Source organism: Bacillus rossius, unplaced genomic scaffold (genome assembly GCF_032445375.1).
Source record: "Bacillus rossius redtenbacheri isolate Brsri unplaced genomic scaffold, Brsri_v3 Brsri_v3_scf382, whole genome shotgun sequence".
Lineage (NCBI taxonomy): Eukaryota > Metazoa > Arthropoda > Insecta > Phasmatodea > Bacillidae > Bacillus > Bacillus rossius.
Genome location: NW_026962571.1, coordinates 12,501 through 23,816, shown reverse-complemented (window position 1 = coordinate 23,816; position 11,316 = coordinate 12,501).

The following is an 11,316-nucleotide window of genomic DNA, read 5'->3' as shown; positions in this document are numbered from 1 at the left end:
GGCTCCCCGCTCAATGTATTGCAGAGTCCCGCAGGCATGCTTCTCCAAGCCTGTGTTAATACACATGTTAATTTAACATGTTAAATTACCGAGGATTATTTCCCCGGCCGTGGAGGCCTCGGTCGCCGCCAGAATTTTCTGGCTCCCCGCTCAATATATTGCAGAGTCCCGCAGGCTTGCTTTTCCCAGCCTGTGTTAATACACATGTTAATTTAACATGTAAAATCACCAAGGACCATTTCCTCGGCCGCGGAGGCCTCGGTCGCCGCCAGAATTTTCTGGCTTCCCGCTCCCCATGGGTAGACGCGGAGCCCGAGCGCCGAGAGTTCTCCCGGCCGCGGAGGCCTCGGTCGCCGGGAGAATTTCTCCGGCCCCTGCTCGAAATTTTTCAAAGTCTAGAATGCCTAGTTCTCCCAGCCTGTGTTAATACACATGTTAATTTAACATGTAAAATTACCAAGGATTATTATCCCGGCCGCAGAGGCCTCGGTCGCCGCCAGAAATTTCTGGCTCCCCGCTCAATGTATTGCAGCGTCCCGCAGGCTTGCTTCTCCAAGCCTGTGTTAATACACATGTTAATTTAACATGTAAAATTACAGAGGATTATTTCCCCGGCCGCGGAGGCCTCGGTCGCCGCCAGAATTTTCTGGCTGCCCGCTCAATGTATTGCAGAGTCCCGCAGGCTTGCTTCTCCAAGCCTGTGTTAATACACATGTTAATTTAACATGCAAAATCACCAATGACAAATTCCTCGGCCGCGGAGGCCTCGATCGCCGGGAAAATGTTCTGGCTCCCTGCTCGAATTTTTTTTCTAAGTCCCGATTCGCTATTACAGGCTGGCGCACGGAGTCCGAGGGGCGTAAATATGCCGGGTAGTGGTGCCTTCCGTCGCCGAGACATTTTACAATTGCCTGGGAGCAGTATTTAACATGTTAATTTTTTCCCCTCGGGACACCACTACCCCCTATATAACCCAAAATGGGCCTTGCCAAGGGGGCGCGCAACGCCCGAGCGCGGGCGTTTTTCCCGGCCGCCGAGGCCTCCATCGCCGGGAGAATGTCTTCAGCTATTTGCTAGATTTCCCGATTCGCCCCGCACGGCAAACAACCACGAACGAGGTGGTTTTCGAGAGTTCTCCCGGCCGCGGAGGCCTCGGTCGCCGGGAGAATTTCTCGGGCCCCTGCTCGAAATTTTTCTAAGTCCAGAATGCCTGCATCTCCCAGCCTGTGTTAAAACACATGTTAATTTAACATGTAAAATTACCAATGACCATTTCCTCGGCCGCAGAGGCCTCGGTCGCAGCCAGAATTTTCTGGCTCCCTGCTCAATATATTGCAGAGTCCCGCATGCTTGCTTCTCCCAGCCTGTGTTAATACACATGGTTATTTAACATGTAAAATTACCGAGGATTATTTCCCTGGCCGCAGAGGCCGCGGTCGCCGCCAGAATTTTCTGGCTCCCCGCTCAATGTATTGCAGAGTCCCGCAGGCTTGCTTCTCCAAGCCTGTGTTAATACACATGTTAATTTAACATGTAAAATTACCGAGGATTATTTCCCCGGCCGCGGAGGCCTCGGTCGCCGCCAGAATTTTCTGGCTCCCCGCTCAATATATTGCAGCGACCCGCAGGCTTGCTTCTCCCAGCCTGTGTTAATACACATGTTAATTTAACATGTAAAATTACCGAGGATTATTTCCCCGGCCGCGGAGGCTTCGGTCGCCGCCAGAATTTTCTGGCTCCCGGCTCAATATATTACAGAGTCCCGCAGGCCTGTCTCCAGTGGAATACACACAGTCCGAGAGCCGAAAATTTGCCGGGGTGTGGAGGCCTCGGTCGCCAACAGATTGCCATAGGCTCTGGCTGCAATATTTACCGTGTATTTTTTCCCTCCAGAGACACCACTACCCCCTATATAACCCAAAATGGGCCTTGCGGCGTGTACACGCGGAGCCCGAGCGCCGAAGTTCTCCCGGCCGCGGAGGCCTCGGTCGCCGGGAGAATTTCTCCGGCCCCTGCTCGAAATTTTTCAAAGTCCAGAATGCCTGCTTCTCCCAGCCTGTGTTAATACACATGTTAATTTAACATGTAAAATTACCGAGGATTATTTCCCCGGCCGCGGAGGCCTCGGTCGCCGCCAGAATTTTCTGGCTCCCCGCTCAATGTATTGCAGAGTCCCGCAGGCTTGCTTCTCCCAGCCTGTGTTAATACACATGTTAATTTAACATGTAAAATCATTGAGGACCATTTCCTCGGCCGCGGAGGCCTCGGTCGCCGCCAGAATTTTCTGGCTCCCCGCTCAATGTATTGCAGAGTCCCGCAGGCTTGCTTCTCCCAGCCTGTGTTAATACACATGTTAATTTAACATGTAAAATCAACAAGGACCATTTCCTCGGCCGCGGAGGCCTCGGTCGCCGCCAGAATTTTCTGGCTGCCCGCTCCCCATTGGTAGACGCGGAGCCCGAGCGCCGAGAGTTCTCCCGGCCGCGGAGGCCTCGGTCGCCGGGAGAATTTCTCCGGCCCCTGCTCGAAATTTTTCAAAGTCCAGAATGCCTGCTTCTCCCAGCATGTGTTAATACACATGTTAATTTAACATGTAATATTACCAATGACCTTTTCCTCGTCCGCGGAGGCCTCGGTCGCCGCCAGAATTTTCTGGCTGCCCGCTCCCCATGGGTAGACGCGCTGCCCGAGCGCCGAGATTTCTCCCGGCCGCGGAGGCCTCTGTCGCCGGGAGAATTTCTCTGGCCCCTGCTCGAAATTTTTCAAAGTCCAGAATGCCTAGTTCTCCCAGCCTGTGTTAATACACATGTTAATTTAACATGTAAAATTACCAAGGATTATTATCCCGGCCGCAGAGGCCTCGGTCGCCGCCAGAAATTTCTGGCTCCCCGCTCAATGTATTGCAGAGACCCGCAGGCTTGCTTCTCCAAGCCTGTGTTAATACACATGTTAATTTAACATGTAAAATTACCGAGGATTATTTCCCCGGCCGCGGAGGCCTCGATCGCCGCCAGAAATTTCTGGCTCCCCGCTCAATATATTGCAGCGACCCGCAGGCTTGCTTCTCCCAGCCTGTGTTAATACACATGTTAATTTAACATGTAAAATCACCAAGGACCATTTCCTCGGCCGCGGAGGCCTCGGTCGCCGCCAGAATTTTCTGGCTGCCCGCTCCCCATGTGTAGACGCGGAGCCCGAGCGCCGAGAGTTCTCCCGGCCGCGGAGGCCTCGGTCGCCGCCAGAATTTTCTGGCTCCCCGCTCAATGTATTGCAGAGTCCCGCAGGCTTGCTTCTCCAAGCCTGTGTTAATACACATGTTAATTTAACATGCAAAATCACCAATGACAATTTCCTCGGCCGCGGAGGCCTCCATCGCCGGGAGAATTTTCTGGCTCTCTGCTCGAATTTTTTCTAAGTCCCGATTCGCTATTACAGGCTGGCGCACGGAGTCCGAGGGGCGGAAATATGCCGGGTAGTGGTGCCTTCCGTCGCCGAGACATTTTACAATTGCCTGGGAGCAGTATTTAACATGTTAATTTTTTCCCCCTCGGGACACCACTACCCCCTATATAACCCAAAATGGGCCATGCAATGGGTGCCCACAACGCCCGAGCGCGGGCATTTTTCCCGGGCGCCGAGGCCTCGATCGCCGGGAGAATGTCTCCAGCTATTTGCATGATGTCCCGATTCGCCCCACAAGGCGAACAACCACGAACGAGGTGGTTTTCGTTCGTGGTTGTTTTCGTTCGTGGTTGTTTACTGTTCGTGGTTGTTTTCATTCGTGGTTGTTGTGCGTTCGTGGTTGTTGTCGTTCGGGGTTGTTTTCCGTTCGTGGTTGTTGTCGTTCGTGGTTGTTGTCGTTCGTGGTTGTTGTCGTTCGTGGTTGTTTTCCGTTCGTGGTTGTTTTACGTTCGTGGTTGTTTTCGAGGCAATTGGTACTTTGAAAATTTCAATCGGTTAGCTAGAAAAAATTCTCCCGGCGGTGATTGCCTTGATCGCCGGGAGAATTTTCTGGCTCCCCGATAAAATTTTTTCCAAGTCCCGATTCGCTCTTACTAGCTGGCGCACGGAGTCCGAGGGGCGGGAATTCGCCGGGTAGTGGTGTGTTCCGTCGCCGAGACATTTTCCTATTGCCTGGAAGCAGTATTTAACATGTTAATTTTTTCCCCCTCGGGACACCACTACCCCCTATATAACACAAAATGGGCCTTGCCGCGGGTACACCCGGAGCCCGAGCGCCGAGAGTTCTCCCGGCCGCAGAGGCCTCGGTCGCCGGGAGATTTTCTCCGGCCCCTGCTCGAAATTTTCCAAAGTCCAGAATGCCTGCTTCTCCCAGCCTGTGTTAATACACATGTTAATTTAACATGTAAAATCACCAAGGACCATTTCCTCGGCCGCGGAGGCCTCGGTCGCCGCCAGAATTTTCTGGCTGCCCGCTCCCCAAGGGTAGACGCGGAGCCCGAGCGCCGAGAGTTCTCCCGGCCGCGGAGGCCTCGGTCGCCGGGAGAATTTCTCCGGCCCCTGCTCGAAATTTTTCAAAGTCCAGAATGCCTGCTTCTCCCAGCATGTGTTAATACACATGTTAATTTAACATGTAATATTACCAATGACCTTTTCCTCGGCCGCGGAGGCCTCGGTCGCCGCCAGAATTTTCTGGCTGCCCGCTCCCCATGGGTAGACGCGGAGCCCGAGCGCCGAGAGTTCTCCCGGCCGCGGAGGCCTCGGTCGCCGGGAGAATTTCTCCGGCCCCTGCTCGAAATTTTTCAAAGTCCAGAATGCCTAGTTCTCCCAGCCTGTGTTAATACACATGTTAATTTAACATGTAAAATTACCAAGGATTATTATCCCGGCCGCAGAGGCCTCGGTCGCCGCCAGAAATTTCTGGCTCCCCGCTCAATGTATTGCAGAGTCCCGCAGGCTTGCTTCTCCAAGCCTGTGTTAATACACATGTTAATTTAACATGTAAAATTACAGAGGATTATTTCCCCGGCCGCGGAGGCCACGGTCGCCGCCAGAATTTTCTGGCTGCCCGCTCAATGTATTGCAGAGTCCCGCAGGCTTGCTTCTCCAAGCCTGTGTTAATACACATGTTAATTTAACATGCAAAATCACCAATGACAAATTCCTCGGCCGCGGAGGCCTCGATCGCCGGGAAAATGTTCTGGCTCCCTGCTCGAATTTTTTTTCTAAGTCCCGATTCGCTATTACAGGCTGGCGCACGGAGTCCGAGGGGCGTAAATATGCCGGGTAGTGGTGCCTTCCGTCGCCGAGACATTTTACAATTGCCTGGGAGCAGTATTTAACATGTTAATTTTTTCCCCTCGGGACACCACTACCCCCTATATAACCCAAAATGGGCCTTGCCAAGGGGGCGCGCAACGCCCGAGCGCGGGCGTTTTTCCCGGCCGCCGAGGCCTCCATCGCCGGGAGAATGTCTTCAGCTATTTGCTAGATTTCCCGATTCGCCCCGCACGGCAAACAACCACGAACGAGGTGGTTTTCGAGAGTTCTCCCGGCCGCAGAGGCCTCGGTCGCCGGGAGAATTTCTCGGGCCCCTGCTCGAAATTTTTCTAAGTCCAGAATGCCTGCATCTCCCAGCCTGTGTTAAAACACATGTTAATTTAACATGTAAAATTACCAATGACCATTTCCTCGGCCGCAGAGGCCTCGGTCGCAGCCAGAATTTTCTGGCTCCCTGCTCAATATATTGCAGAGTCCCGCATGCTTGCTTCTCCCAGCCTGTGTTAATACACATGGTTATTTAACATGTAAAATTACCGAGGATTATTTCCCTGGCCGCAGAGGCCGCGGTCGCCGCCAGAATTTTCTGGCTCCCCGCTCAATGTATTGCAGAGTCCCGCAGGCTTGCTTCTCCAAGCCTGTGTTAATACACATGTTAATTTAACATGTAAAATTACCGAGGATTATTTCCCCGGCCGCGGAGGCCTCGGTCGCCGCCAGAATTTTCTGGCTCCCCGCTCAATATATTGCAGCGACCCGCAGGCTTGCTTCTCCCAGCCTGTGTTAATACACATGTTAATTTAACATGTAAAATTACCGAGGATTATTTCCCCGGCCGCGGAGGCCTCGGTCGCCGCCAGAATTTTCTGGCTCCCGGCTCAATATATTACAGAGTCCCGCAGGCCTGTCTCCAGTGGAATACACACAGTCCGAGAGCCGAAAATTTGCCGGCGTGTGGAGGCCTCGGTCGCCAACAGATTGCCATAGGCTCTGGCTGCAATATTTACCGTGTATTTTTTCCCTCCAGAGACACCACTACCCCCTATATAACCCAAAATGGGCCTTGCGGCGGGTACACGCGGAGCCCGAGCGCCGAAGTTCTCCCGGCCGCGGAGGCCTCGGTCGCCGGGAGAATTTCTCCGGCCCCTGCTCGAAATTTTTCAAAGTCCAGAATGCCTGCTTCTCCCAGCCTGTGTTAATACACATGTTAATTTAACATGTAAAATTACCGAGGATTATTTCCCCGGCCGCGGAGGCCTCGGTCGCCGCCAGAATTTTCTGGCTCCCCGCTCAATGTATTGCAGAGTCCCGCAGGCTTGCTTCTCCCAGCCTGTGTTAATACACATGATAATTTAACATGTAAAATCATTGAGGACCATTTCCTCGGCCGCGGAGGCCTCGGTCGCCGCCAGAATTTTCTGGCTCCCCGCTCAATGTATTGCAGAGTCCCGCAGGCTTGCTTCTCCCAGCCTGTGTTAATACACATGTTAATTTAACATGTAAAATCAACAAGGACCATTTCCTCGGCCGCGGAGGCCTCGGTCGCCGCCAGAATTTTCTGGCTGCCCGCTCCCCATTGGTAGACGCGGAGCCCGAGCGCCGAGAGTTCTCCCGGCCGCGGAGGCCTCGGTCGCCGGGAGAATTTCTCCGGCCCCTGCTCGAAATTTTTCAAAGTCCAGAATGCCTGCTTCTCCCAGCATGTGTTAATACACATGTTAATTTAACATGTAATATTACCAATGACCTTTTCCTCGGCCGCGGAGGCCTCGGTCGCCGCCAGAATTTTCTGGCTGCCCGCTCCCCATGGGTAGACGCGCTGCCCGAGCGCCGAGAGTTCTCCCGGCCGCGGAGGCCTCGGTCGCCGGGAGAATTTCTCCGGCCCCTGCTCGAAATTTTTCAAAGTCCAGAATGCCTAGTTCTCCCAGCCTGTGTTAATACACATGTTAATTTAACATGTAAAATTACCAAGGATTATTATCCCGGCCGCAGAGGCCTCGGTCGCCGCCAGAAATTTCTGGCTCCCCGCTCAATGTATTGCAGAGTCCCGCAGGCTTGCTTCTCCAAGCCTGTGTTAATACACATGTTAATTTAACATGTAAAATTACCGAGGATTATTTCCCCGGCCGCGGAGGCCTCGGTCGCCGCCAGAAATTTCTGGCTCCCCGCTCAATATATTGCAGCGACCCGCAGGCTTGCTTCTCCCAGCCTGTGTTAATACACATGTTAATTTAACATGTAAAATCACCAAGGACCATTTCCTCGGCCGCGGAGGCCTCGGTCGCCGCCAGAATTTTCTGGCTGCCCGCTCCCCATGTGTAGACGCGGAGCCCGAGCGCCGAGAGTTCTCCCGGCCGCGGAGGCCTCGGTCGCCGCCAGAATTTTCTGGCTCCCCGCTCAATGTATTGCAGAGTCCCGCAGGCTTGCTTCTCCAAGCCTGTGTTAATACACATGTTAATTTAACATGCAAAATCACCAATGACAATTTCCTCGGCCGCGGAGGCCTCCATCGCCGGGAGAATTTTCTGGCTCTCTGCTCGAATTTTTTCTAAGTCCCGATTCGCTATTACAGGCTGGCGCACGGAGTCCGAGGGGCGGAAATATGCCGGGTAGTGGTGCCTTCCGTCGCCGAGACATTTTACAATTGCCTGGGAGCAGTATTTAACATGTTAATTTTTTCCCCCTCGGGACACCACTACCCCCTATATAACCCAAAATGGGCCATGCAATGGGTGCCCACAACGCCCGAGCGCGGGCATTTTTCCCGGGCGCCGAGGCCTCGATCGCCGGGAGAATGTCTCCAGCTATTTGCATGATGTCCCGATTCGCCCCACAAGGCGAACAACCACGAACGAGGTGGTTTTCGTTCGTGGTTGTTTTCGTTCGTGGTTGTTTACCGTTCGTGGTTGTTTTCATTCGTGGTTGTTGTGCGTTCGTGGTTGTTGTCGTTCGGGGTTGTTTTCCGTTCGTGGTTGTTGTCGTTCGTGGTTGTTGTCGTTCGTGGTTGTTGTCGTTCGTGGTTGTTTTCCGTTCGTGGTTGTTTTACGTTCGTGGTTGTTTTCGAGGCAATTGGTACTTTGAAAATTTCAATCGGTTAGCTAGAAAAAATTCTCCCGGCGGTGATTGCCTTGATCGCCGGGAGAATTTTCTGGCTCCCCGATAAAATTTTTTCCAAGTCCCGATTCGCTCTTACAAGCTGGCGCACGGAGTCCGAGGGGCGGGAATTCGCCGGGTAGTGGTGCGTTCCGTCGCCGAGACATTTTCCTATTGCCTGGAAGCAGTATTTAACATGTTAATTTTTTCCCCCTCGGGACACCACTACCCCCTATATAACACAAAATGGGCCTTGCCGCGGGTACACCCGGAGCCCGAGCGCCGAGAGTTCTCCCGGCCGCAGAGGCCTCGGTCGCCGGGAGAATTTCTCCGGCCCCTGCTCGAAATTTTCCAAAGTCCAGAATGCCTGCTTCTCCCAGCCTGTGTTAATACACATGTTAATTTAACATGTAAAATTACCAAGGACCATTTCCTCGGCCGCGGAGGCCTCGGTCGCCGCCAGAATTTTCTGGCTGCCCGCTCCCCATGGGTAGACGCGGAGCCCGAGCGCCGAGAGTTCTCCCGGCCGCGGAGGCCTCGGTCGCCGGGAGAATTTCTCCGGCCCCTGCTCGAAATTTTTCAAAGTCCAGAATGCCTGCTTCTCCCAGCATGTGTTAATACACATGTTAATTTAACATGTAATATTACCAATGACCTTTTCCTCGGCCGCGGAGGCCTCGGTCGCCGCCAGAATTTTCTGGCTGCCCGCTCCCCATGGGTAGACGCGGAGCCCGAGCGCCGAGAGTTCTCCCGGCCGCGGAGGCCTCGGTCGCCGGGAGAATTTCTCCGGCCCCTGCTCGAAATTTTTCAAAGTCCAGAATGCCTAGTTCTCCCAGCCTGTGTTAATACACATGTTAATTTAACATGTAAAATTAACAAGGATTATTATCCCGGCCGCAGAGGCCTCGGTCGCCGCCAGAAATTTCTGGCTCCCCGCTCAATGTATTGCAGAGTCCCGCAGGCTTGCTTCTCCAAGCCTGTGTTAATACACATGTTAATTTAACATGTAAAATTACAGAGGATTATTTCCCCGGCCGCGGAGGCCTCGGTCGCCGCCAGAATTTTCTGGCTGCCCGCTCAATGTATTGCAGAGTCCCGCAGGCTTGCTTCTCCAAGCCTGTGTTAATACACATGTTAATGTAACATGCAAAATCACCAATGACAAATTCCTCGGCCGCGGAGGCCTCGATCGCCGGGAAAATGTTCTGGGGCTCCCTGCTCGAATTTTTTTTCTAAGTCCCGATTCGCTATTACAGGCTGGCGCACGGAGTCCGAGGGGCGTAAATATGCCGGGTAGTGGTGCCTTCCGTCGCCGAGACATTTTACAATTGCCTGGGAGCAGTATTTAACATGTTAATTTTTTCCCCTCGGGACACCACTACCCCCTATATAACCCAAAATGGGCCTTGCCAAGGGGGCGCGCAACGCCCGAGCGCGGGCGTTTTTCCCGGCCGCCGAGGCCTCCATCGCCGGGAGAATGTCTTCAGCTATTTGCTAGATTTCCCGATTCGCCCCGCACGGCAAACAACCACGAACGAGGTGGTTTTCGAGAGTTCTTCCGGCCGCGGAGGCCTCGGCCGCCGGGAGAATTTCTCCGGCCCCTGTTCGAAATTTTTCTAAGACCAGAATGCCTGCATCTCCCAGCCTGTGTTAATACACATGTTAATTTAACATGTAAAATCACCAAGGACCATTTCCTCGGCCGCGGAGGCCTCGGTCGCCGCCAGAATTTTCTGGCTGCCCGCTCCCCATGGGTAGACGCGGAGCCCGAGCGCCGAGAGTTCTCCCGGCCGCGGAGGCCTCGGTCGCCGGGAGAATTTCTGCGGCCCCTGCTCGAAATTTTTCAAAGTCCAGAATGCCTGCTTCTCCCAGCATGTGTTAATACACATGTTAATTTAACATGTAATATTACCAATGACCTTTTCCTCGGCCGCGGAGGCCTCGGTCGCCGCCAGAATTTTCTGGCTGCCCGCTCCCCATGGGTAGACGCGGAGCCCGAGCGCCGAGAGTTCTCCCGGCCGCGGAGGCCTCGGTCGCCGGGAGAATTTCTCCGGCCCCTGCTCGAAATTTTTCAAAGTCCAGAATGCCTGCTTCTCCCAGCATGTGTTAATACACATGTTAATTTAACATGTAAAATTACCAAGGATTATTATCCCGGCCGCGGAGGCCTCGGTCGCCGCCAGAATTTTCTGGCTCCCCGCTCAATATATTGCAGAGTCCCGCAGGCTTGCTTCTCCCAGCCAGTGTTAATACACATGTTAATTTAACATGTAAAATCACCGATGACCATTTCCTCGGCCGCGGAGGTCTCGGTCACCGCCAGAATTTTCTGGCTCCCTGCTCGAATTTTTTCTAAGTCCCGATTCGCTATTATAGGCTGGCGCACGGATTCCGAGGGGCGGGAATTCGCCGGGTAGTGGTGCCTTCCGTCGCCGAGACATTTCTCTATTGCCTGGAAGCTGTATTTAACATGTTAATTTTTACCCCTCGGGACACCACTACCCCCTATATAACCCAAAATGGACCTTGCCGCGGGTACACGCGGAGCCCGAGCGCCGAGAGTTCTCCCGGCCGCGGAGGCCTCGGTCGCCGCCAGAATTTTCTGGCTCCCCGCTCAATGTATTGCAGAGTCCCGCAGGCTTGCTTCTCCAAGCCTGTGTTAATACACATGTTAATTTAACATGCAAAATCACCAATGACAATTTCCTCGGCCGCGGAGGCCTCCATCGCCGGGAGAATTTTCTGGCTCTCTGCTCGAATTTTTTCTAAGTCCCGATTCGCTATTACAGGCTGGCGCACGGAGTCCGAGGGGCGGAAATATGCCGGGTAGTGGTGCCTTCCGTCGCCGAGACATTTCTCTATTGCCTGGAAGCTGTATTTAACATGTTAATTTTTTCCCCTCGGGACACCACTACCCCCCTATATAACCCAAAATGGGCCTTGCCATGGGTGCGCGCAACGCCCAAACGCGCGCGTTTTTCCCGG